The sequence below is a fragment of the Genypterus blacodes genome, unplaced genomic scaffold, assembly GCF_046128005.1.
Source record: "Genypterus blacodes isolate CSIRO-AG114 ecotype Tasmania unplaced genomic scaffold, CSIRO-AGI_Gbla_v1 ptg000038l_1, whole genome shotgun sequence".
In the NCBI taxonomy this organism is placed as follows: Eukaryota; Metazoa; Chordata; class Actinopteri; order Ophidiiformes; family Ophidiidae; genus Genypterus; species Genypterus blacodes.
In genome coordinates, this window is record NW_027466851.1 from 1,028,283 (window position 1) to 1,052,431 (window position 24,149).

General features: G+C 43.9%; 1 pseudogene; it reads right to left on the reverse strand.

Moving 5' to 3' along the window:
* Window positions 1-184: 184 nt before the first annotated feature.
* On the reverse strand, window positions 185-17,374 carry LOC142996539 (dematin-like; annotated as a pseudogene).
* Window positions 17,375-24,149: the final 6,775 nt, after the last annotated feature.

Below are 24,149 nucleotides of genomic sequence, written 5' to 3' on the forward strand. Positions count from 1 at the left end.
CATTTCAAGAAGCTTGCAGGAAACATTCTGCCTTTGTTGGTCGGGTTGAAAATATCCCAAAAGGTTTCCATGTCAAAGTCCCTCACTGTTGTGTACTGACGCTGGATTAACATCACCTTTCCAAAGAACTTCCCTTTTCAGTAAAAATGTTTGCACTAGAGGTGAATCTTTTCAATCTCCACTGTACTGCAACTGTTGCACAGCAAATTCACTTGGGATGAATAAAGTACTAACTTATCTCGCCCAGAAAGTTCCAGAAAGTTCCCAGATGGTTCCAGAACATTCCTACATGGTATATCTTACCTATAGAGAACTTTCTAATGGCATTAAGAAATCACAAGCAAAGATTCTGTAAAGGTCTTTACAGAACAGAACCTGTAAACACCTGCTAGACTTCTGGGAAATTAATCTGGGATCTGTTAAGGACTGGGAAACGTCCTGGGAAGATTGTCCAGAGCCCCTAGAGTCCTGTGACCTTTAGAATAGCGTCCTGGCACGTTCGCAGAACCAAACATTGTTAGCTGGGAAAGTCAGGTGTGTCAGGAGTGACAAGTGTCCACAAAGACGCCCAGCATGTCAAAAAACAATCAGAAAGAAATCACGTCAAAAGTCCTAAAGAAAAACAATCTTTGTGTCATTGTCGGGTTAAATCACAGCAAACCACTTCCTGTTTCTAACTACACAAACAATCAGAACAAAGCCTTCATCTGCTCTGTATGCAGACAGGACATCATCTCAACGTAAAGTGTCAAATGCTCATTCACTGTGATCACTTGTGTTTTATAATTGTTTAATTTATACACATATAGGAAGTGTGGTGAGGCAAGTGTGGTACCACCGTGAGGAAGGATGTGGTGCAGTGATCCGACCTGTGCTGGTGTGAAGCAACCAGTCACCCCACTGAAGCACACAGGGGTGCCATTACAAACGGCCACTGCAAATTAGCATCATCTTCTTGTTGTTAACCGAGAAGAAGAAGGTTTTCAAATTGAAATGCAACAAGATGTCAAAATCCCTAAAGTCATCTCATTCACAATGTTACATTTCAGAATTATTTGAAATGTGCAAATTAACTTAAACTCTAAACAGGCTACTACTGTGTAGCCTCCTGCCTTTGCTTACGCAGCAGTGCAGTTGCTAGGCAACGGCACAGCGTGACAGCAATGGGACTATATTTCTCAGTGGAAGTTGTAATTAGTGATAAATTCATTTAAAATGAATATACTGTGTGAAATGATTCATTTCTTTGGTAAGTATCGTATAATAAACAGATACTAAGGTGGCAAAGCCCTGACAGGACAACACCTGCAACAACATCATCCTTCATATACGGTCCACTTTGTTTACATCAAAGGTACTGATGCAGAGACATGTTGAAGGTCATGTGGTCTTTTATAAAACATTTACTTCTTAGCTGCAAGTTTGTGTCTCATTTTATGATAAATAAAATCAGCATTAAGGCGGCAAACCAAAAAAAGAACGTTTAGGGTGAGTAACACCAATCAGGGTCAACTTTAAACCTGGACACAATCATGGTTCCTCTGACCATTCGAGTGCTAAATAAAAAAGGTTTGATTTTAAATCGTCCCCTGTTCTGAGCTTTGTCTTAATGCACGAGGGTTGATTGATAAGTTATGAGCTCAACCCATGAAACCCAAGATGTGTCATGTTTTTGTGAAGTATTTTCATTCCTGAGGTGTTTCTCACTGTGACTCAAACTTACAAGATCCAATGTGGCAAATTGGAAGTTAAAGTGATCCACCAGCAATTCTATAAAATGAAACAATTTTGCGTCAATCCATGGAACACATGTTAAAGCCTCTTAAAGCTTCTACTTTGACTTCACAATCAGAGTTTTCTGTTTGGCTCACTTCATACAGTGTCAGTCAACCCTTGTATTGATCTAGGAGTATTTAATGATAAACTGATAGATAAAAGCTCTGCACATTGTTCCTTTAAATGCTTGTTATGTCTGGTTAAAGGTGTTAAAGATAAAGGGTGATCAGATGGTTATGATGCTGGTTTGTACTTCATGTTGTGACGAAGATTCAGTTCACTTTGTTCCTTCCTCATCCATCACATCACATTTGGTTTTAGGTGTTGACGTGAAAATGGCCTCCAGTGATTTCCATCATTCCGTCCCATAGAGATCTGCTCACCTTCTCAACATTCATGTATTAATACATCTTTTTTATATGATTTTATATTTTCATTTTTAATTACAAACATGCCACTTCTCTATGTAGGTTAAAAAATAGCTGCACATTATTTGGTCACAAAGCAACATAAAACCTGCGTGGAGGGAAAACCAGAGCTGCTCACGGAAACACGTGGCTCTGGTCTGAAGGTGATTGTTCTTCTACATGCAAAACTCTCTGCTTTAGAACAATGTGTGTCTTAACAGCTTGTGAAGATACATCAGGGCAGTGACCTCTGACAACCTCTGGTCAAAAAAGGAGGAGCAAGTTTCATCACTGCCAATAGGAACGCAGAGTCTATATTGATAGCCTAATTGGTGGATTATTGATGATTCTCGGTCAGTGGAGCGAAGACCTTTGACTCTTAGCTTTCCTCTTCTTCACTTGCTGAAGGATACATTTGCACTTCCTGTCCTCCTCTGTCATACATGTACATACATTCAATCAATCACAGAGTCTAAACGTTCCCTCTCTTTCTCTCTGTGATATTTTTCATTCAATCAATATTCTCTCTGCATGTTAAGCCCCACCTCTTCCAAATCAAACTTCACAACCTTCAAGTCCACAATGTCAAACTTGTGCTCAGCTGTCTCACGCAGTCTAACAGATTATAAATAAGTCAATCTTTCTTCCAGACCGAATGAAGCAGACAGTAAAGTAAAGCAGCAGGCTAACAGCTTGGTAGCATTAGCCCTGCTAGCTTACATTAGACACAGAAGTTTGAGAAGGAGAATAACAAATACATAATCTGCATCTGGAGGCCCCCACAGCTTCAAGCAAACAACGACCACAACACAACATCACCAAATTTGTTGTTAATTCCCCCTTTCTGCTAAATAGAGATCTTTCTCACCTGCATCTGTCACATTACATCACTACTGTGCAGCCAATCCACTTATTCACTTCACTTTGCCAGAGCCTGAGTGAGTCACAAGGTTTCAGTTTGTCTCACAACATCTTTCTTCCTCACCAGATATTTTAGAGACTTTAGAAGCTGTGGTCAGCTGTGATTGGTTTGTACGTTGCAGTGTGAAAGCACTGCCGTCACAAAGCCATTCAGTCAGTTCACTCAATCCTGGCATGTCAGGGATCGGTGTACGTTCTGAATTATTACTATGGTGTAAACAGCTCTTGGAAAAGGAACAATATGGTGGCAACTTAGTCTTGTCAGCTATCACCTACTTCTTAATTTACAGTACATATCAGATATGTGCATCAATCTTATCGGGTCTTGTTGTTTGTACTCAACTTGTCGGACACAATTTGGTTCAGAAGACCCCGGCTAACAGATTAACACCCTAATGGTCCCCAAACCTAATTTGGTAGGATTCATTTATGTGAATGCTAGTATTGATACAACAATGTGATGATAATGATAATAATAATAAATTATGGTTCATTGAAAACATTAAAATGATGCCGAATGTGAGCATCACTAATCTCCCCTGAATGTCCCAATTTGCTGAGATAGTTCTGATTATATGAATGATGCACGTTTTATGTCTGTGTTAAACCTCTATACTATATGCTAATAATACAACTTACAGAAAATATAGTTAAATCAATTTTTTAAAAAAAACTAGAAAACACCACCATGATGCCTGTGCCCTCAGTGTTGGTCAAGTCCTGGTTCTCGCCCTGATCCTACCAGAAGTGATTCTCACTGTGACTCACTGCATTTCAGAGTGACACCAAACCTGAAGTATGTGGCTTCTAGAAACTTCCACTGAGTTGTTGAGCTTGTGCTGCAGTCCTCGAGCTGCTAATGTGAGGAGAACTAGGAACCATAGTGCTGTTTCTTAGTCTGTGGCTTCAGGATCACTTTGTGTGGGGAGCCAAGAAGGGCAGGGGATTTTGGGAGGTGTAGTCCTGCTGATGTTAAAAGAGAGAGACCTTCTTCTTCAGGTCGTTCCTCTTCCAGAGAGAGAGGCGGTCAAACTCCTGGATAGACATCCCGAATACACCTAGGAACTCCTCCTGAGAGAGGTGTCTCTGAGGAAGACAGAGACAGAGACAGAGACAGAGAGAGAGAGAGAGAGAGAGAGAGAGAGAGGTAGATAACAAAGCATTGTGAGTTTAAACCTCAAGGTCAAACCTTCGTGTCTAAGCTTACATAACAACCAAAACTTGCATCACTTACCCCATGGTAATTTGAAAGATCTGAATGTCAATCAATAATCAATACTATGTGATCTGTTTTCTGGATGGAGCTCTGTAGCTGTTGATGATCCATTCAAACTGTTTGTCCTTTACTTCCATCTCAGCTAGATGATGGTACTAGATGCATATTTGTAGCCCTGCTAGGCACTTGGCTCTGCCAGATCCAGATCCTACTGACCCAGATCCTACTGACCCAGATCCAGTGAGAGTGATAGTTTTGGTTGCACCGTTATTAGTCTCTGCTACCATCTAGTGGTGAACTGGTGTTTACACACAGAGGTTGTGTCCTCCACTAAATGTGCTTCCATTGATTCATTTCATTCATGCTTGCTATTATGCTGCCAACACACAACTCCTATGAAGCCGCTGTGTTGTGTCTCAAACACACTTCCTGTTCACACTGAGAGGATGACTGCACCATGAATCCAGCCTGTGACCCTTTACCTCCAGCCGGGTTCTGTCCACGCCAGGGGGCAGTTTGCTCCGCATCCTGCGAGTCACCACCAGCAGCTCATAGGGGATGATCTACACAGATTGAACAAATCCATCAGTATCAACCAATCTATTAATTGATCGATGAAATGGAAAAATAAGTCCTGTTCTTACCTTATAATCCAACATACTGGGCAGAGAGTTTCCCCTGTCCATCCTCGAGTCCTCACTCTGACACACACACACACACACACACACACACACACACACACACACACACACACACACACACACACACGCACACAGACACACAACACACATACATTCACACACACACAGAAATAAGTGATGTCAGAACTCAGCAATAATCACAGATCAGATCCAGATGACTTTGCAGGAATCATTAAAGTCATACCTGAAGACCTGCAGGGAGAGAGAGGGGGGTGGGGGGTGGGTGGTGGGGGAGGGGTGGCAGAGAGGGGGAAGTTATATACACACTGTTCCTTCCAGATGCTTCACAGTTTCAAATAAAGATCTGAAGCTGTTCCAAAGTGAAGTTGTTCACTCAAGTCAAGTCATAGCCCAATATCACATCAGAATGTCTCAGGGCTTTACAGTGAAGATTTGCAAACATGGACCTCACTGTAGAGAAGCAACTCCCACACTAGGAATCACTATAAAATACAATAGAAAGCAGAATGACAGGTGAATCATTTCCTACCTGCAGCTCCTTTATCCGAGGAGGTGAACTCTGCTGATTTTAACTGAAAACACACAAACAACAACACGGTGATCAGTGCCACTGCTGCCTTCACACTGGGACTGACATCACAGCGCAGCTCTACTCACTCTGGCCAGGCTTGTCCTCGAGGATGCTGGGAAATACATAAACTTTGAGGCGTTGGGCCCTGAGAGAAAAGAGGAGATGAATAAGACGTATGAATAAAGCATGTGAGTGGGAGGAGCTATCAGATCAGCTTTGGTGCCATAGCAACAGCTGCTGGGGATCGTGAGTAAGTTAGTATTTTGAGACTTCACAATAAATCCTTATGTATTCAATGATGTGTGTTTGTGTGTGTGTGTGTGTGTGTGTGTGTGTGTGTGTGTGTGTGTGTGTGTGTGTGTGTGTGTGTGTGTGTGTACCCTGCTGGCTGTGGTCTGGTAAGGAGCGCGTTTTCCTCCTCCTCCTCAGTGGGGATCCAGTTTTGCCCAACTCCTCCTTCAGGATGATTTTTCCCAAATTAGACTGAATCTGAGTGGGAATTATTTATGTCTCCAGTTATTCAGTCAGAACCGATGACTCAGCAGATGATTTAACATTTAGAATTATAACTGAGGTTTTAACAGCAACATTCTCTCTGATCTGAAATTCAGATTCAGGTCAGCTGCTGCAAATAAGGATCAGGAAATATGAGTTCAATGTTCATCTGCAAAGAACAGTTCAACATTGAACTTCTCTGATCAGATCTTCATCACTTCTTTGATCAGATCTTCCTCTCTGATCTAAGCACCACCTGCTCCTCTCCCTGATAAATCTGTGCTTTATCCCAAACACATACAGTTTGCAGACATGTTTCTGTCATTAAATGAATCTAGCGGTGAAAGGACGAAGAGACCTCAGCGTCCTTCATCCTTTAAACACTGGGCTGCTCCACACATTGGGATGATGTCATATTTTGACCACATTCTGCATTGATGAACTCTCACCTTGTTCAGTTCGTGTTTCTGAAGGGCTTTCAAACCCAACAGTTCATCAGCCAGCTCTCCATCTTCATCACCCTCCTCATCCTTCTGCTCCTTCTTCCTCCACTCCTTCTCTGCAGGGGGAGACGCCAAAAGGTTTTCCAAAACAGTCCAAGTGTGCCTGAATGCAACACTGAGCATGTTTATGTGCACATTCAAAATTTGATTATACTGTGAAGGCACCCATACACTTTTTCACATGTTTCACATGCTCAGTCACTACGCCACATTACGCTACGGTGAAAGTCTGAAGCCAAGTCACAGGGTCCCTATAGAATATGAACATGGCGTTAGGGGACTGTGTGTGTGTGTGTGTTTTGGGGCCCACCAATGACAGCCAGGGAGGGGGGGCAGGGCCAGTATTCCGTTTCGATCTTGGAGGGCAGGTTTGGGTCTGGAGGCTGAGCTGCTGGGAACTTAGACGACTCGATGATCAGATCCTCAATGTGTTTCCCCTGAGGGATCAGAGGGGCTGCGTCTGTGTCACACATACACACACACACACACACACACACACACCTTTGTTGTTACTGAATATGATAACATATTATGTAACATATGACTGAACAAGGTGTTAAACCTCCCCAAGTGCCGATGTAACAACAGAATGTACCTTGTTTATAGATGGGAGGCTTGTTATAGATGTTTGTGCCAATTTCTGCAAAAAAGAAAAGAACATATGAGGCAACAAAAGAAAAGAAAAGAAAAGAAAAGAAAAGAATAGAAAACAAAACAAAACAAAAAAGAAAAAAAAAGAAAAGAAAAGAAAAGCAGTTAACCTGGCCGGTGGAAATGCTGTAAGCTGCTCTTGGTCACATTAGAGTGTGTGTGGTGTGTTGTGTGTGCTTGTTGTGTGCTGGGTGTGCGTGTTGTGTTCGGTGTGGGTGTGCTGTGTGTTGTATAGGATTGGCTAGTGGAGCCGGGGGAGGAGCCTCCAAGTGACCGGTTCTCCAGCCACTCCCTGGACTCCTTATACAGAAGGTTCTGGAAACACACAAACACTAAAACAGTCAAGATCTTTAAATTGTCAAGCTAACACCATGCTAACACCAGCTAACATGAGCCAGTCCTACTGACAGATTAGCAACTAAGCTAACAATGTTCTTAGTGCAACAATAAGCACAAACAGAGCTAACGATGAAGCTAGCATGTTTCAAAACAGTGGATGCTAAAGTGACAATATTACAGCTTATTGCCAAACACACACAGCAAACCCTGAATCTTTTTACCTCTGACCTGCCCACTGGCTTCTTCTGTTGATTTGTTGAAGTCTCAATCTGTTTACAATAAGAAGCTAAAGTATAAATGTGCAGGTGAAACTGACTGAAACAAACTGACCTCAGGGGAGGGAGGAGGAGAGATGGAGCGAGGAGACAGCGACCTCTGGTGGACACAAAGAGAAGGACGGAAGAACAGAGGAGACCATGAAAGGCTGAATCCACATTCAGAGAGAACAAAGTAGAGTGTGTGTGTGTGTGTGTGTGTGTGTGTGTGTGTGTGTGTGTGTGTGTGTCAGTGCGACAACATAAAGTGACTGATGGCTGAGCAGCATAGTGAACATGTAGATGTGGTGATGATGATGATGATGAAGCACCTCCACTGGGCTGTAGCAGTAGTGCGGCTGGTAGATCATCAGGTCGGGCCTTTCAATGTCCAGGATGGCTTTGTCTCTAGGCAACGCTGCCAAGTCCTTATAACCTATGACCCCATCACCCACTCTGGCCTGGGGGGGACAGACAGGGAGAGAGAGAGAGAGAGAGAGAGAGAGAGAGAGAGAGAGAGAGAGAGAGAGAGAGAGAGAGAGAGAGAGAGAGAGAGAAAAGGATAATATAACTTGATCAGTGTGTGTGGTGTGTTGTGAGTGCTTGTTGTCTGCTGGGAGTGTCTGTTGTGTTTGGTGTGGGTGCTGTGTGTTGTACAGGATTGACTGGTGCTTGTGTGTGTACGTGTTTGTGTGTGTTTGTGTGTTTGTGTGTTTGTATGTGTGTGTGTATATATGTTACCACGATGGCTGCAGCAGGGGATCCTGGGATTCTTGAAGCCCTCAATGACAACACACTGCCTGGGGATGTCTGAACCAGCTGCTGCACACACACACACGCACACACACACACACACACACACACACACACACACACACACACACACACACACACACACACACACACACACACACACACACACACACACACACACACACACACACACACACACACACACACATTTAGATTTAATTTCATCTTTTATCACTCATAGTTTCTCAGGAGCTTGTTGAGGTTGTCAGGATGTTCTGGGTCATATTTGTGCGTTTGAGCCACTGGAGTCTAGTTTCTTGTCAGTTTCTTCAAAATAATTTCCCTTTTCACGCTGGATCGTCTATGACGTCTCCGTGACCACTATCACGTGTCAAAGAATCATTCAGTAAAGTGACACGTCAGCAGTTTGACAACATGTCATGATTACCAGGGAACATAAGTCTGACCTCTGACCTACAGGCCTGAGGGGAAGTACAAACATCTACACAGCAGACACAGACACACATTTACATTCATTCTTCTATCGCTTCTATTTCTGTTCGCCAGATTCTTCTGTTTTAAGGTGGATTTCTTGCTGAACCTTTTTGGGTTTGATGTTCTTCATGTTGGAGTGTGACTGCAGAGAAGTGATGTTGATGAACGTGATGTTTACCTTGGGCATCATCCTGTCTGCTGACGGCTCACTTCCTGTCAAAGACACACACATTAAATTACATCCTAGTACAAAATCCATTCTGTGGATATGAATCTAAATGTGTTCAGCAAAAACAGCAGTTTAATATAAGGGATGTGTGGACATGATCCCTCTGTCTGGGAGAGCTGGACAGAGAGGCAGAGCAGCAAACAGAGCTGCAGGTCTGCTCTCTGGACCAGGCTACTAGAAACCAGCAGAACTTCCCCACTGAAGGTCAAAGGTCACAAGGACACAAACACTGACATGAAAGAACTAAACACCTAAAGGAAACTTCCTGTAACACATCTGAGCTGAAGTTAGGACACTGATACATGTTTGGAGAGTTTCACTTTAGTTTCTGCTGATAAATCAAGATGGACTGAACCATCTTCACTCAGAATGTTTCAGATTTATGACTGCAGGTCTGCAGATACAAACCAGGTATTATATGAGATGCTGACTGGCAGAATGAGCTCAGCGACACAAGAAATATGAGGACAGAGTGAAAGTCAGCTTGTTCTCTTCCTGATCACCGGACTCTGCTGGAGCCTGATGGCCTTTTCTCTATTGTTCTGTTGTGACTGAGCCACACAACAGGATTATTCCAGAGACCACAGCTTTGTCCATCACACACACACACACACACACACACACACACACACACACACACACACACACACACACACACACACACACACACACACACACACACACACACACACACACAAGCACAAGCACACACACACACACACACACACACACACACACACACACACACACACACACACACACACACACACCTACACCTACAGAAAGCCCTGGTTAATATGCAGTGTGTGTGTTCTTACCTCAGGGAGAAAAAGGGATCATGTTTGTGTTCATCTGGGCTCAGCAGTCCGATCAGCACCTACAGAGCGTGCACGCGCACACACACACACACACACACACACACACACTTAAATCATCACTCAAAGTAAGTTAAAGCATTGACATTAAAAACAGCCTCCACATATGTCACACATGTTGTTGTGGATGTTGTGATTGAGAGAAGAATTGTGCGTCTGGATATGAATATGAACTGGTCTCAGTCTGGACGTAATGGTCCTCAGTGTGTTTGTCTCAGATCTGTGTCTCTGTCTCCTCCTGTATGGATCTGAGCTGGTGTCTGGTGTCGCTGATACACTGATATGTGTCTCAGAGGAGCTGTGGTCACCGTCCACAGGAAGACACGGACGGACACACAGAGTCCAACACTGACTTATACAACAAGAAGCCTCGCTTATAAATCCAGCCATCATCATTCAGAGTAACATTGGGTTTTTTGATTTTTTTTTAGTAAACCATATGATATTTGTTTTATTCTTTTCATTGAAATCAATTTGACAACAAAAGCTCTAGGTTCGTCCTCTGGTTTCTCGTTTTTTTGTGTTGTTACGTATCAAGAAGAGGAAGGAATGATGATAAACCTTTCAATTTTTTTGTTTCAGAACCAAAAATCAAAATCACTTCAAATTGTGCCAAAGGCAGGTCAGACCTCCACAGTGTGTCTCAAGACAGACATCAGACTCTGCTTCTCTCCTGCTCTCTTGTCATCCCCAGAGGAAGATCACTGACAGTCTAATGGCTCTTGGTGATCAATAAGCTGATCAATAATCAGGAGGAATCAGGTATCACCTTTACTGTGTCACACAGCAGAGATCTGAACGTCTCACAGGTTACACAACATCACAACTAACTCACAAATATCCACACAGACATAAAAGTACACATGGAGAGGATGAACCACCTGTGTGTGCGTGAGAGTGTGTGTGCTGGTGTGTCTGTGTGTGTGTCTGTGTCTGAGAGAGAGAAGCTATTTTCAATGATTCTTGTTGTATTTGCAGGATCTCAGCTCTGTTGCTGTCATGTGTTATCTTCCTCTCTCTTCTCAATGGATCTACCTGGAATATTCCCATCCAGTTCTTGGATCATTGATACTCCAGAGCCTTGAATCCAAAGGGAACATGATACAGCTGTTTAAAAACATTTCCCAGGAAATATTCAGGAAACATTCATCTGCAGAGGGTTTTTAACCAAACTGTGTGGGAACGTTGAGGGAATGTTCAGGGATAGCTGCACAGAAACCCTCTGGAAAGCAACCAACAAAGACTCTTTAAAGTCAAACTGAACTGACTCTGTTCCCAAATGTCACGACTCTGTGAAATATTAATGATATTCAAGTTGAAAGCTTCACGATGATCTCATGGTATCCTGATGCTTTGTGTCTATTTGTGTATAAAGAGGAGAAGAACATTGGCAGAGAACACTGACAGATAAGTTTGTGAAAGTAAAAGTGAAAAGTCTAATTACTGCATTAAGTCTATTTGGGCTCCATTCAAGCACCAATCAGCATTCAGCTTTACTCCAGTCAGTCCCTTACAGTCTGGAGGAACCTGCACTACTGGCTGCTCCACCTTCATCTACATTCAAACCTCTGAGCGCTGTGGCTCCTTGGTCTTCATCTAGCCCAAAATATCAAAACATCTCACCTTCTATCTTCCCTCTGCCACCTCCCTGTCACTTAAAGCAACAAGTTCCAAAACCTTGATGCTCGCCAAGAAAGTCCAATATGGCCGCCAGTTATCCGACCTCCCACAGTCAGGTTCAAACTCTGTCGCAATCGCTCACACCGCTCTTCCTGCCACTTCTGCTTTGTGGTCTCTAGGTGGTGGAAAGAGTCACCAAAGTCCCTCCATGAGTCTCTCTCAGGAGTGAAGAAACCACTGAAGCTCTTTGACCAACACCTTCATGCCCACTGAGTGCCTGTCTCGCCTCTGCAGGCAGACAGACAGCTGGATATCAGCCAGGATGGGTAGAGAACCAAGAGGAATGCTGGGAGATATCTTAAGGTTGCTAGGTAACACTCACAGTGGTCCAATCAGCTGGCAGAAATGTGGGAGACAGAGACAAAGAGGGTGAGGGAGAGGGTGAGGGAGAGAGGGAGGAAGGGAGAGAGAGAGAGAGAGAGAGAGAGAGAGAGAGAGAGAGAGAGAGAGAGAGAGAGAGAGAGAGAGATGGTGTTTTAAAATAGACCTCCCACCTTTCGGACCACCCTGATCACCCTCACACTATGTGTGTGAAGTGAAACTGTCCTTCAGTCAAAAAACTGGAAGATTTGCCCCCCCCCCTCTCTCCCTCTCTCCCTCCCTCACACTCTCTCTCTCTCCCTGTCTCTTTCTCTCCCTCTCTCTTTCTCTCTGTCTCTTTTTCTCTCCAAAGGTTTCCAGACATTAATTATCTCATTACTGTCACTGAGGAGGTCATTAGTACTGGTCACTGCAAATTCTCTCTCTCTCTCTCTCTCTCTCTCTCTTACACACATACACACACACACACGCACGCATGCAGGCACGCAGGCACGCACACACGCACACACACACACACACACACACACACACACACACACACACAATCCCCCACAAAAAATACTCTGACTTTGGTCTGAGAACTCTTGCTGTTGGTGCCTTAAAGGAACCTCAGATATCTTTCAGTGTGAGAGATTTCAGTGTGATTGGAACATAATCAATAACCAAATAATAATCACACGTGGCTATTGGGACACAGACAAACTTAGTTTTATTGTTTATTAAAAAGTTAAAAATGTTGTCTGCTTAAAGCTCAGATGTCAGGGCTTCCCTGAAGGCACCAGGAGGAAGCTTTTACACCATTTCTAAATTCAGGAATTTCAGGACAAGGAAGGAAAAAGAAGGCAAACCCAAAGAGCTCTAACCTCCTCCAAGGACACACTTTACTGAATCAGCTCAGCTAGATCATGGTGCTAGTTTCATATTTGTAGTCCTGCTGGGCACTCGGCACTCGGCACTGCTTGGAGACATAGAGCTCCTATCTGAAGAGGACTTTAGGACCACCAGACCCAGATCCTACTGACCCAGATCCTTCTAATCCAGATCTAGTTGTATTGAGTGTTTTGGTTTGAAGGCAGCTGCACTATCCTCAGTCTACTGCTACCATGTAGTGGTAAATTGGTGTAAACACAGGATAATGAATGGTTATCTTTGGTCTAAATGTAATGATTAAACATTAAACAACTTTAACACTAGGATCCTGAAAAATGCTTGATGGAAACAGCAAATATGTAACAAACCTCAAAATGACACAAAAGTTCACTAGAGGTCCATAACTTTTTGTTTGATAAAATGAAGTGAGGTTAAGATATGAGAGGTTATCCACACAGTGATGTCACTACATAACCTCCCAGCTGTAACATGAAAACCTGTTTTTCAGTTTGTTTCATTTTCAGTTTGGTGTCTGCAGCAGCTGATGTAACGTTAGAGTGACTATAATCGTTAACACCTGCACAAAGCTGTAATTTACACACACTGATATCAGTCAGTGAAGTGCTCACTGCTACAGCTCAGCCATCACCTGACGTAAGTTGATGTCAGTTGGACTGCGTGTGAGTGTGTGTATGTGTGTGTATGTGTGTGTATGTGTGTGTGTGTGTGTGTGTGTGTGTGTGTGTGTGTGTGTGTGTGTGCGTGCGTGCGTGTTCTTTTAATCTCTGTCTGCAGACGCTTGTCCACGCCCCACATGTCTGCAGTAATGGCTGCGGCCTCATTGGCTGACACATACGACATCACGGCCTCTTACAGCTTCAACGTAACAAACTCACATGTTGACAGGAGCCAACGGAGCTAAATGAGTTCGACTTTAGGAAGGCTGACTGATCAATTCACAAAAAGTGGAAGTAAAGAAGAATCTCTTCATATAATCACTATTGTATCTTGAGTTATTAAGCAGGTGTGAACAGAAAAGCAGCTGACATGAGAGCAGGTTTGTTGAAACACTAAAACACAGACGACACACCGTTTGCCTCGTAACGCTGTGAGTGTTCTTTATAAAACAGCTGAGCAGCTTGGAGGAGAAGCTGGGGCCATCACCCAGAATGTCCACTGACTGTAGACACTGTAGCACTGAGAAAATACAAGGAGTAGGAAGGTACTGTCCTTTCCAAGAGTAAGTCCCTCCCCACTGCCACCTGGTGGAGGAGCTCTGTAGAGCCTTCAGCAGAGCATCAAAGCTCCTCTTACCCAGAAATAGAGCTTAACAGAAAGGGAGAGCCGTAACAGAGCTGCAGGTCTGCTCTCCTCTGGACCAGGCTGCTAGGAACCAGCTGAACTTTCCTAGTAAAGATCAAAGGTCACATGGACACAAACACTGACTTGAAAGAACTAAACACCTAAAGGAAACTTCCTGTAACACATCTGAGCTGAAGTTAGGACACTGATACATGTTTGGAGAGTTTCACTTTAGTTTCTGCTGATAAATTAAGACGGACTGAACCATCTTCACTGAGAATGTTCCAGATTTATGACTGCGGGTCTACTGATCCAACATACAAACATAGGCACTTAAGTTAAAGACAAAGTATTATTTTGCCCCCCCTGACCCCCGATGTGGTGTTGTGACGCTGAACAAAGCACATCTGTCTATACTATCACAAACACCACCCAACTTAAAATTCCTCTGAACCCTGTGGGCTGAACGATGGCAGACAGACAGACTGAACCTGAACCTCCAGCCAAAACGACACAGCTTGTATCCCCCCCCCGGCCCCACTGCTGTGCACAGAGATAAGACGTGAGGCCTCCGTCAGCTGAGGCCAAACCGCAGCACAAACAACTCGGCTTCATTTGGGAAACTCATTCACCCCTGAGGAGGCAAACCATGGGAAATTGGGAAATTTACATCTGAGATATCTGTGCGTCTCTTCAGGTCTCTGGTCTCTGAATGGACCCTCATGGATCCATGTTGTTGTTTCTTCTCCAGCAGAAAGATAGTTCCGCCCTCCACAATAAAAGCTCAATATATCTCCTGGATTTACTAATAGAACTGTGTTATGCTATAATGAGGCTAACACCTCCTCACATCTCTGTTCTTCTTCTACTGTTTCTCCTCACGATGCCCTGCATGTTTATCTGCACTACATTCTCTCAGCTACTTCACGTTATGGGGCGACATCACATGAGCTGCAGACTGATGAGAGAAGGCACTCGGAAGTTACTATAGGAGAGAGATCCATGACAACATACAGAGGGTTCAGGGTCAAAGGTCAGAGTTACTATAGGATAGAGATCCATGACAACATACAGAGGGTTCAGGGTCAAAGGTCAGAGTTACTATAGGATAGAGATCCATGACAACATACAGACGGTTCAGGGTCAAAGGTCAGCGGTCAACATATTAGTATCTAATTAAACTTATAGCTTCATGTCATAAGGGTTCATTCAAATTTGGCGAAAAATCCTCACATTTGGTCAAATCCATTTAAGATTTGATCTAAAACAATCTCCTTGGCTTGCCGTGTTTCCTTGAAGCTGATGTGTGAACCTGCAGTCTGATCACACTGCAGCCAGACTGAAACATGAACGAGCCAATCAAAGCCCCTGTGTCTTTGTTCCACATTATATGATTTTTGACAAATAAATAATCCCAGAAGCTGAAACAGAAGCTGTTTCTCAGGTTTATACGTGTTTCTATTCTTCCTTCTCCTTCTGAGGCTCAGTGAAGTTTTTCTTGTATGACATGAGTGAAGATGCGTCATACATCCAAAAATAGAGACAATCACCCACTCAGAGGCTGAGGCTTGCTGAGGCCTTCAGGGACAGCTGGGACAATGGAGTTCACTAACAGCTAATGCTCCTGACACCGCTGACTCCTTGTAAAGAACCATAGAACCTTCTGAGAACATTCCAGGTTTGGATTGTTCGTTCTCAGGACATTCCTAGAAGGTTCCTGGTTGTGTAATTCCCAGTTATAGCCCAGCAAACAAAATAAACTGCTGCAGAGAATGTCGACCAAATGTGATTTTCCAGAGTTTCATCACACAAGAATGAAATCAGAAACCATTGAGTGTCAGAAGGTTCCTCATCAGTTTGCACAGAGAAAATAAACAGTGAGGACCAAATGCAAAACATCTGAGTCCAGAGTCCAGGCAGGCCAGTCACAAGTCCTACAGTCTTCCACACGGCCAGATATTCTCCACAACACCCATACATGTAAAAACTGTCAAAGTTTTATATTTGATATTTTTGAAAGTTTATCTTTGTTTTGGTGTCTTTGAGTTCAAACGGCTGAGGATGAGTGGAGCAGCTCCTGGTGAACACGCACCAGGTGAAGCTGCAGCTCCATTGAAAGTACAATATATATGAGAGGATATACTGTATATGTAAAAGCACATTTGAAAGTGAGTTTGAAGCTCCTGCATGGTAGAAGTCTGTTAAAAATAATGAAGCTGAATCCATCATCACCTCTGTGAGCTCAGCTTCAGGTTTAAACCTGACGGTCATGTTTTTATTACATTCAAATGGATTTGTGTGAAGCCGAACAGATCCCGGGTGGGGGAGGGGGGGCGGTGTTTGATTTCAGGCAGGCAGATGTTGTGATGTTGGAGGGGGGGTTACATAAAACCATTCCTCCTCTCTGTAATCCCTCCATCCTTCCCTCCTCCGCAGCGGGCTCTCTCTCTCTCTCTCTCTCTCTCTCTCTCTCTGGCAGTTACGTAACTGTAGGTCCACTAACATTTCCATCTTTCTGCTCCTCGCTGTGTGTCAGTGTGGAGCAGGTGGAGGAGCCGGGGGAGCCGGGGGGAGATCCGCCGCTCACCTCACCTCCCCTTGGGGCGTCAAAGCGGGTCTCCGTGGACAAGGTCGTCCGCGGCCGGCGAGGGAACCGAACCGCGCCGGGGTCCGCTGATCGAACCCGCCTAATCTTTACGCTCATGCGTGTTTAAGCCCAAACTTCACTTCACACATCCTGCGTATCAAGGCAGGAATGTTCCGCTCATGTTCCTCTGCCGGTATTTCACCACACAGGCTCAGTATGTCAATCATATTTAACACACAGCCCTAGAGTTCTGTACTTAATTGATGTGGGATATTTGGAGGTATTTGAAGGTAAATTAATGGCGTGAATAAAGCAGGAAATGACACTTTAAAACACACGAAGACGCGGATTTTACCTGAGTGAGAGAAACATCCAGCAGCTCCGTCACGGCGACGCGCTCACAGCCGAATATACCACCAGTGTGTGTGTGTGTGTGTATGTGTGTGATAACAGCCGAGTGCTTTTCGGTTGCTGCTGTTTCAGCGTCCCTCTCTCTCTCTGGATCAGTCCATTTTCAGCAGTGTGGGGAGGGGTGGGGGTTAAACATGACGGTGCAACATGTTGGTGGTGACTGTTATTATTATCATTATTATTGTTGTTTTGTTGAAAATGATATTTTGGCAACAAGGTTGTTTGTTCCTCGGTCAGTGTAGCTGTTTGTGCTTCTCTTCAGGTCTGTAGGTCTTTGAATGGACCCTAATGGATCTCTGTATGATGTCATGGATCTCTATCCTATAGTATCTCTGACCTTTGACCCTGAACCCTCTGTATGTTGACATGGATCTCCATCCTATAGTAGCTCTGACCTGAAGCCAGATTGGTACTAATAAATTAAATTAAAAATGTCTCTGTAATAATTGAGAATGTCTGGGTCTAATGTGGTTTAAGAGGATGGAGAGAGGACCCAAGCACCGGGCATAGATCCTCTACAATGTTAGCAGGATGAGGATCAAGCAGGCAGGTAGCGGGCTTGGAGGAGGCATATCAATGAAACTGTCTCAAAGAGACTCAGGGTACAGGACAGAGGGTCCCTGATAGTAGCATCATCTGAGAGTGGACCAACAACAAGGAACATTGTTCTACAGCGCCTCTAGTGGCCAGAACTGACTCATGGGGAAAACAACTGTTAATGAAGTTGTAGAATGAGATCATTCATCATCATATTTGCTGTCATATTTATTTAGGATGAAGTGAGCATGAGGAGACTGATGATTAGCATGAGCCAATCTGATGCAATGAGGAACCATACCCAAACCCAGCATACAGAGTGTGAGTGAATGTGGTGGTGAAGGTGTGGAGGTGGATCAGTGTGTCAGAGATGCTGTAGAAGGACAGAGTGCCAGCAGGACAGTCCATATACACTCCTACTCTGTGGGGGACAGAGGGGGACACAGGGACACTGAGGGATGTCTCTCTTATCGTGACGGACAGTGTAACCATGACGACCAGCGCATATCAGACTCCAGGACTGACTATTTCCTCGAAACCTGTTACCTTCCTTCTGATTCCTCTGTAACTCACTGATATATGAACGTCTCTTTCCCACTCCACCTTCCAGTAACAGCGACCAGTCACAGCATTTCTATACAGCAGCTGAGTCCAGACATATATGTCCTTCCTGTTCTCAGGCCGTTTGAAGAATTTGTTCATTGTGTTTGGGTCCAGTTCCAGTGTACAAACATCTGATGGACAGAAAAAGACACAAACAAAAATCGATAACAAGCCTTTCTTTGTTTCCATGATCACAAGTATCAGATATAAACATGAAGAATACTTTCCTGTTTTATAAAAATACAGTTTAGCAAAGCAACAAAACATCAAACAAATGTTGATATTCTGACTGATCAAATCATTTCCTCTTTGAATTGTGTGTGTGGGTGAAATGATGCAGTAACACAGAGTTTGTCGGTCTGATGAATCAATGTCAAATCAAACTTACATTTCTTCATACCAGCTTTGATCCTCTGCTGTCCACCATGATCCATTCTACAGGAAGACACAGAAACACAGCAGCACATTATTGATTATTGATTAGGAAAAGGAGTTTTTTTAAACCTTCCACACCTGAGAGTGTCCGGTCTGTTAGTTGTGTCGTTACCTGAGAGTCTTTAGTCTCCAGTGTGGACTCTCCAGTCCAGCAGACAGCAGCTTCTCTCCTGTGTCTCCTGGATGGTTGTGGCTTAGGTCCAGCTCTCTCAGATGGGAGGGGTTGGAGCTCAGAGCTGAGGCCAGAGAGGCACAGCCTTCCTGTGTGATCATACAAGCTGACAGCCTGAGAACATGCGCACACACAGACATGCACACACACACGCGCACACACACACGCACACACACCCACACACACACACCCACACATAGATTCGCAATCTGTGTAAATGTGAGATTGGTGAAATATGAAGCTGAGTTGTTCCCATAATGCACCTGGATGTTAAATTCTGATTTCAGCACAAAGAAACTTTGAATTTTTGATCCATTTTGTGATTTCTTTTGATTAATCTCTTAACACTTAAAAATGTAAATGTACTGCAAAAATGCATTCAGGTCCTTCAGAACATAACAACTAAAGCAGAATGAAAGGAATTAAAATATCATCCAGGAAACAGAAATGTCCACCTGCATATAAAACTACATTTAAATGGTCACAAACAGCTGAGTCCTGACCTGAGAGTCTCCAGTTTACAGTGTGGACTCTACAGTCCAGCAGACAGCAGCTTCACCCCTGAATGCTGCAGGTAATGCTGCAGGTCATTGTGACTCAGGTCCAGGTCTCTCAGACTGGAGGACTGAGAGCTGAGGACTGAGGCCAGAGCTTCACAGCTTCTCCAGGACAGATTACAGCCACTGAGCCTGAAGAAAGATTCATGCTAGTAAATCGACATATCTAAGATCTGATTAAAGTCTGCGTGGTGACTAAGAAACGAATCCTGACCTGAGAGTCTCCAGTTTACAGTGTGGACTCCAATCCAGCAGACAGCAGCTCCAATCCTGAATCCCGCAGGTCGTTGTTACTCGGGTCCAGGTCTGTCAGACTGGAGAACAAAGCTCCACATCTTCTCTCTGACATATTACAGCTAATGGGTCTGAAAATAAATTGTTCTTAACCTTGCATTTCTGTTGCCTAAAATAAATTAAACATCTCTGTGTGATCTAAACACTTTCAGAGTTACTGGAGGCTTTCTGAGAGGTGTCCTGAGCTCAGGTACTGTTGGATCTCCTCCACTAGAGAAAGATCCTGAGGCTGATGCTTTTCTCTGCTCCTGATCTTCCCCTTGTTTCCTGCTTGGTCTCTGTAGTGAATGCGTCACTTCTTGGGTAAGCCTAGCAAAGTGTCACAGGAGACGAGGTGTGAATGTTTGATTCCAAAGCAAACACTTACAAAGTCAAATGTGTGTTCAAAAAACGAAGTTGCTTATAAAAGAATCAGACTCAAACTCAAACTGCAAACCATAGTGAGGGGGTAACCATAGTGACCATCGTGACCATTGAACAATCGAACTCACATAGTGATGTCATCCAAGTTACTACACGATGTCAGCCAATGAACAAGTTAGTGATGTCATCCAATGTACGAGCTACAACATGATGTCATCCAATGAACAAGTTAGTGATGTCATCCAATGTGCAAGTTACAACATGATGTCATCCAATGAACAAGTTACAACAGTGATGTCATGAATAGATTAAAAGTAACGTCACAGTTACACGTTATTAAATTGTACATATTCAAGTTTGTGTGTATATGTCCGTGTGTAGGGAGGCAGTGGCTCAGTGGGTAGAGCTTCCGCTTGGGAACCGAAGGGTCGCCGGTTCGAGCCCCTGCCGAGGAGCCCCTGAGCAAGGCACCGAACCCTCAATTGCTCCCCCCTCTGCGAAGGGTGGTAATGTAATGTAAGCGTCTGCCAAATGATCGTAATGTGTATGTGTGTGGCGTGTAAGTATGTATGTGTGTGTATGTATGTATCTGCGTGTGTGTGCATGTGTATGTATGTATCTGCGTGTGTGTGTGCAAATGTGTGTGTATGTATCTGTGTGTGTGAACGTATCTGTGTGCGTGCACGTGTGTATGTATCTTTGTTTGTGTGTGTGCGTGTGTATGTATCTGAGTGTGAGTGCATGCTCACACTCACGCATGCGTGTTTGTGTGTTTTGGGTATTTATGAGCTGCCATCTGGAACCTTCACAAAGCCTCTGCTGCATGCTGGGACATGTTCACAAATTTAGGCTCTGTAGTTAAGGTTCAGGGGTTAATTGATAAACATGGCACCAGAATCCCTGAGGGGTTTTTATTGAAACATTTTGTGTTCTGATTGGAATTAAATTGTAAAGCTACACAGGGCTCTGTAAGGTGAACAAGGCTGACTGAAAAATTCTTTTTGTCATTGAAATTGCTACATAAACTATAAACAACAAAGCACTCAAACCTCTGTCAACATCGAGCAGTCGCCACAACAACCAATATCTGCTTTTCTGTTTACATTTCACTTTTACAATCTGAGCTCCATCTTGGCAAGATGATGGTGCTAGTTGCATATTTATAGTTTTAAGGCTGGCTGTACCATCCTTGGTCTCTGCTTCCATCTAGTGGGGATCTGTTTGAATGGTTGTCTATAAAAATTATTTTAAATATATTACAATTTCAAATATGAGAATCGGCAAAAATGTTCCTTGGCCCACAACCAACCTGTAATCAACCTTTTTGAAAAAACAGCAAACACACAAACTGAAGCAAACACATCATCTCTTTGGTGGAGGTAATGAGAGGTGATGTCGTGCGGGAAAAAGGAACATTCAGTAAATTTATGGATTCAGCAGCCAGGGGGCGTGTCAGCTAATAAACATATTTTCAAAGCCTGGATCATAAATGCAGATGCAGATGTTCTCCTTCATCTTTTGAGGTTTTAATGAGGAGTGTGGAGCAGAATGAGGTCCAGCTGGAGTGTAAAGTGTTAAAAGATCTGAAGCCTGTGGATTTATAGGTCCTCTATATGCTCCCATGTGGGTCAGGAGGCCCTGGAGTCCCTGAGACGGCGCCCGGAGCAGCAGGACAGGCGTCTACATGTCTGCCAGCAGGACGGACACATAAATACCTGGAGCAGAGCAGAGACGCTCCACACGCCGCAACGCTTCACTAGCCCAGGAAAACCACGGCGACCACATCATGATCTCTCTGACGCTCATCGCCTTCAGCTGTGAGTTTTTTACTTGCATACATTTATTCATGTTAGGAAGTTACACAGTTATATACATTTGTTTACATTGTTCAGTTTTTATGGATTCATTTATACATCTGGGTTTACGACATCTGAGCAGGATTTTAACATCTCCAACTGCTCTTGTTACATCTCCTCTCCTTTTTTCCTCTCCTCTCCTCTTCTTCTTGTTTCATCTCCTCTCCCTGTGTCATCTCCTTGCCTCCTTCCGTCTGAATGAACCTGCGGTGTGTTCACAGTGCTGGCTGCAGCGTGGGATTTCTCATTCACTGCTGGTAAATTTCTCACTGATTGATAGAAAAGTGTTGATTGATAAGTTGTGAGCCAAGATTTCTGCTGTTAAATTTAGGCTGAGCAGTGGACAGCAGAAGTTTAGACATAGTTCAGGTCAACAGTAGCCATTTGTACATTGCAAGGTTGTGTGCTGGGCTCACAACTTATCAATCAACCCTCATGCGGCTGTTGTCAAAGACCCTTGGAATAAAAAAAAGGTGGTGATAATGAAACAAATGATGAAGAAAAGGATGATGACTATAATGATGAAGCAGTCTTATATTTCTGTGTGTGTGACAGAGGCAGAGGTGGTGTATGCCTGCCACAATCACACTGCTGAGCTGGCATGTGGTAAGACCGCACACACACACACACACGTACGTACACAGAGGCACGCACGCACGCACGCACGCACCTCTCCTCACCTCTCCTCTCCTCTTCTCTCCTCTCCTCTCCTCTCCCCTCCCCTCCTCTCCTCTCCTCTCCCCTCCCCTCCTCTCCTCTCCTCTCCTCTCCTCTCCTGTCCTCTCCTCTCCTCTCCTCTCCTCTCCTCTCCTCCCCTCTCCTCCTCCAGATGTTGGCAGTAAGATAAAGTTGGATCACATCCTTTATAAGGTGGGGGTTGGGACGAGGTGTGGGGGGGGTAAACGCCACCCAGAGGACGGACCGGGCAACTACTGCCCCTTCCCCTGGGCTGAGATGGTGGTGGAGGACCTGTAAGACTATACACACACACACACACACACACACACAGCCTCTTTATGACTTTACTTCATGCTTAAACTTAACCTCCCCCCCCAGCTGTGGTAACAGGAGGTCTTGTAACGTCCCTGTGACTGAGCTGGTCTTTGGTGAATACCCCTGTAAGGAGCAGACCAGGTACCTAGAGGTCTCCTATACCTGCGCCGAGCCTCCCCCGCCCCCCCCACCTCAGCCTGAGGGTAAGTACACACTGCAGTATGTCCCCCTCTCACCCGTGTCGCTAAAGCAAGATTACTGTGCTCCATCACTTTCACCTCTGAACTCTGTGTTCCTCCGTAAGTTTTGCCATTGTGTAGATGTTTGTGCTGCCCTTCCTCTCATGCTCACTTCCTTTCATCGCGTTCATACTTGAGTTTTGCTCGTCTTTGTACTTTTTGTCGCGTATATTTCTCATTTTACAGAATGTTGAAGAATGAGCAAAGTAATGATTGTTTTGTTTTGTGTAGCTGCAGGCGACACAGCCGCTGATGAAGCCTGAGGCCTCGTCACCGCGCACCTCAGCTAATCCTCTGATGGTTGAGGGTTTGAATCCCACGACAGCCTTCTTCACCTCACTCCTCTGCCATAGAAAGCTCTGTGTAGCATTTCAGAAATACTGCATTTGAATTTCTGAATATATTAAATAAAAGTTTCCCTCTTTACATGTTTGTTTATGTTGATTTGTTTCTTAGCTTTCATTTTGATCTGGTTTAACACCACAAACACACATTCAGTCTCCATTCTAGAAAGCTTTTCATTCAATTTTAGAACATTTCAAATAATAACATAATAAATAAACAATTATTAATTATGGATTAAAATATGTATTCATTTATCGTATGAAGAATTTTTCATAACTTTATCCCCTATTTATAGTATATTTATAAATGAATTAATCAAATTATTTATTGATTAATCATTCAGTCAAGTATCAGAAGTATCAGCTGAATGATGTAATGTGTTTATGGCGGAGAACCGATTCTTTCTGCGTCAGACTGAGAGGAAACGAAAGTGAAAC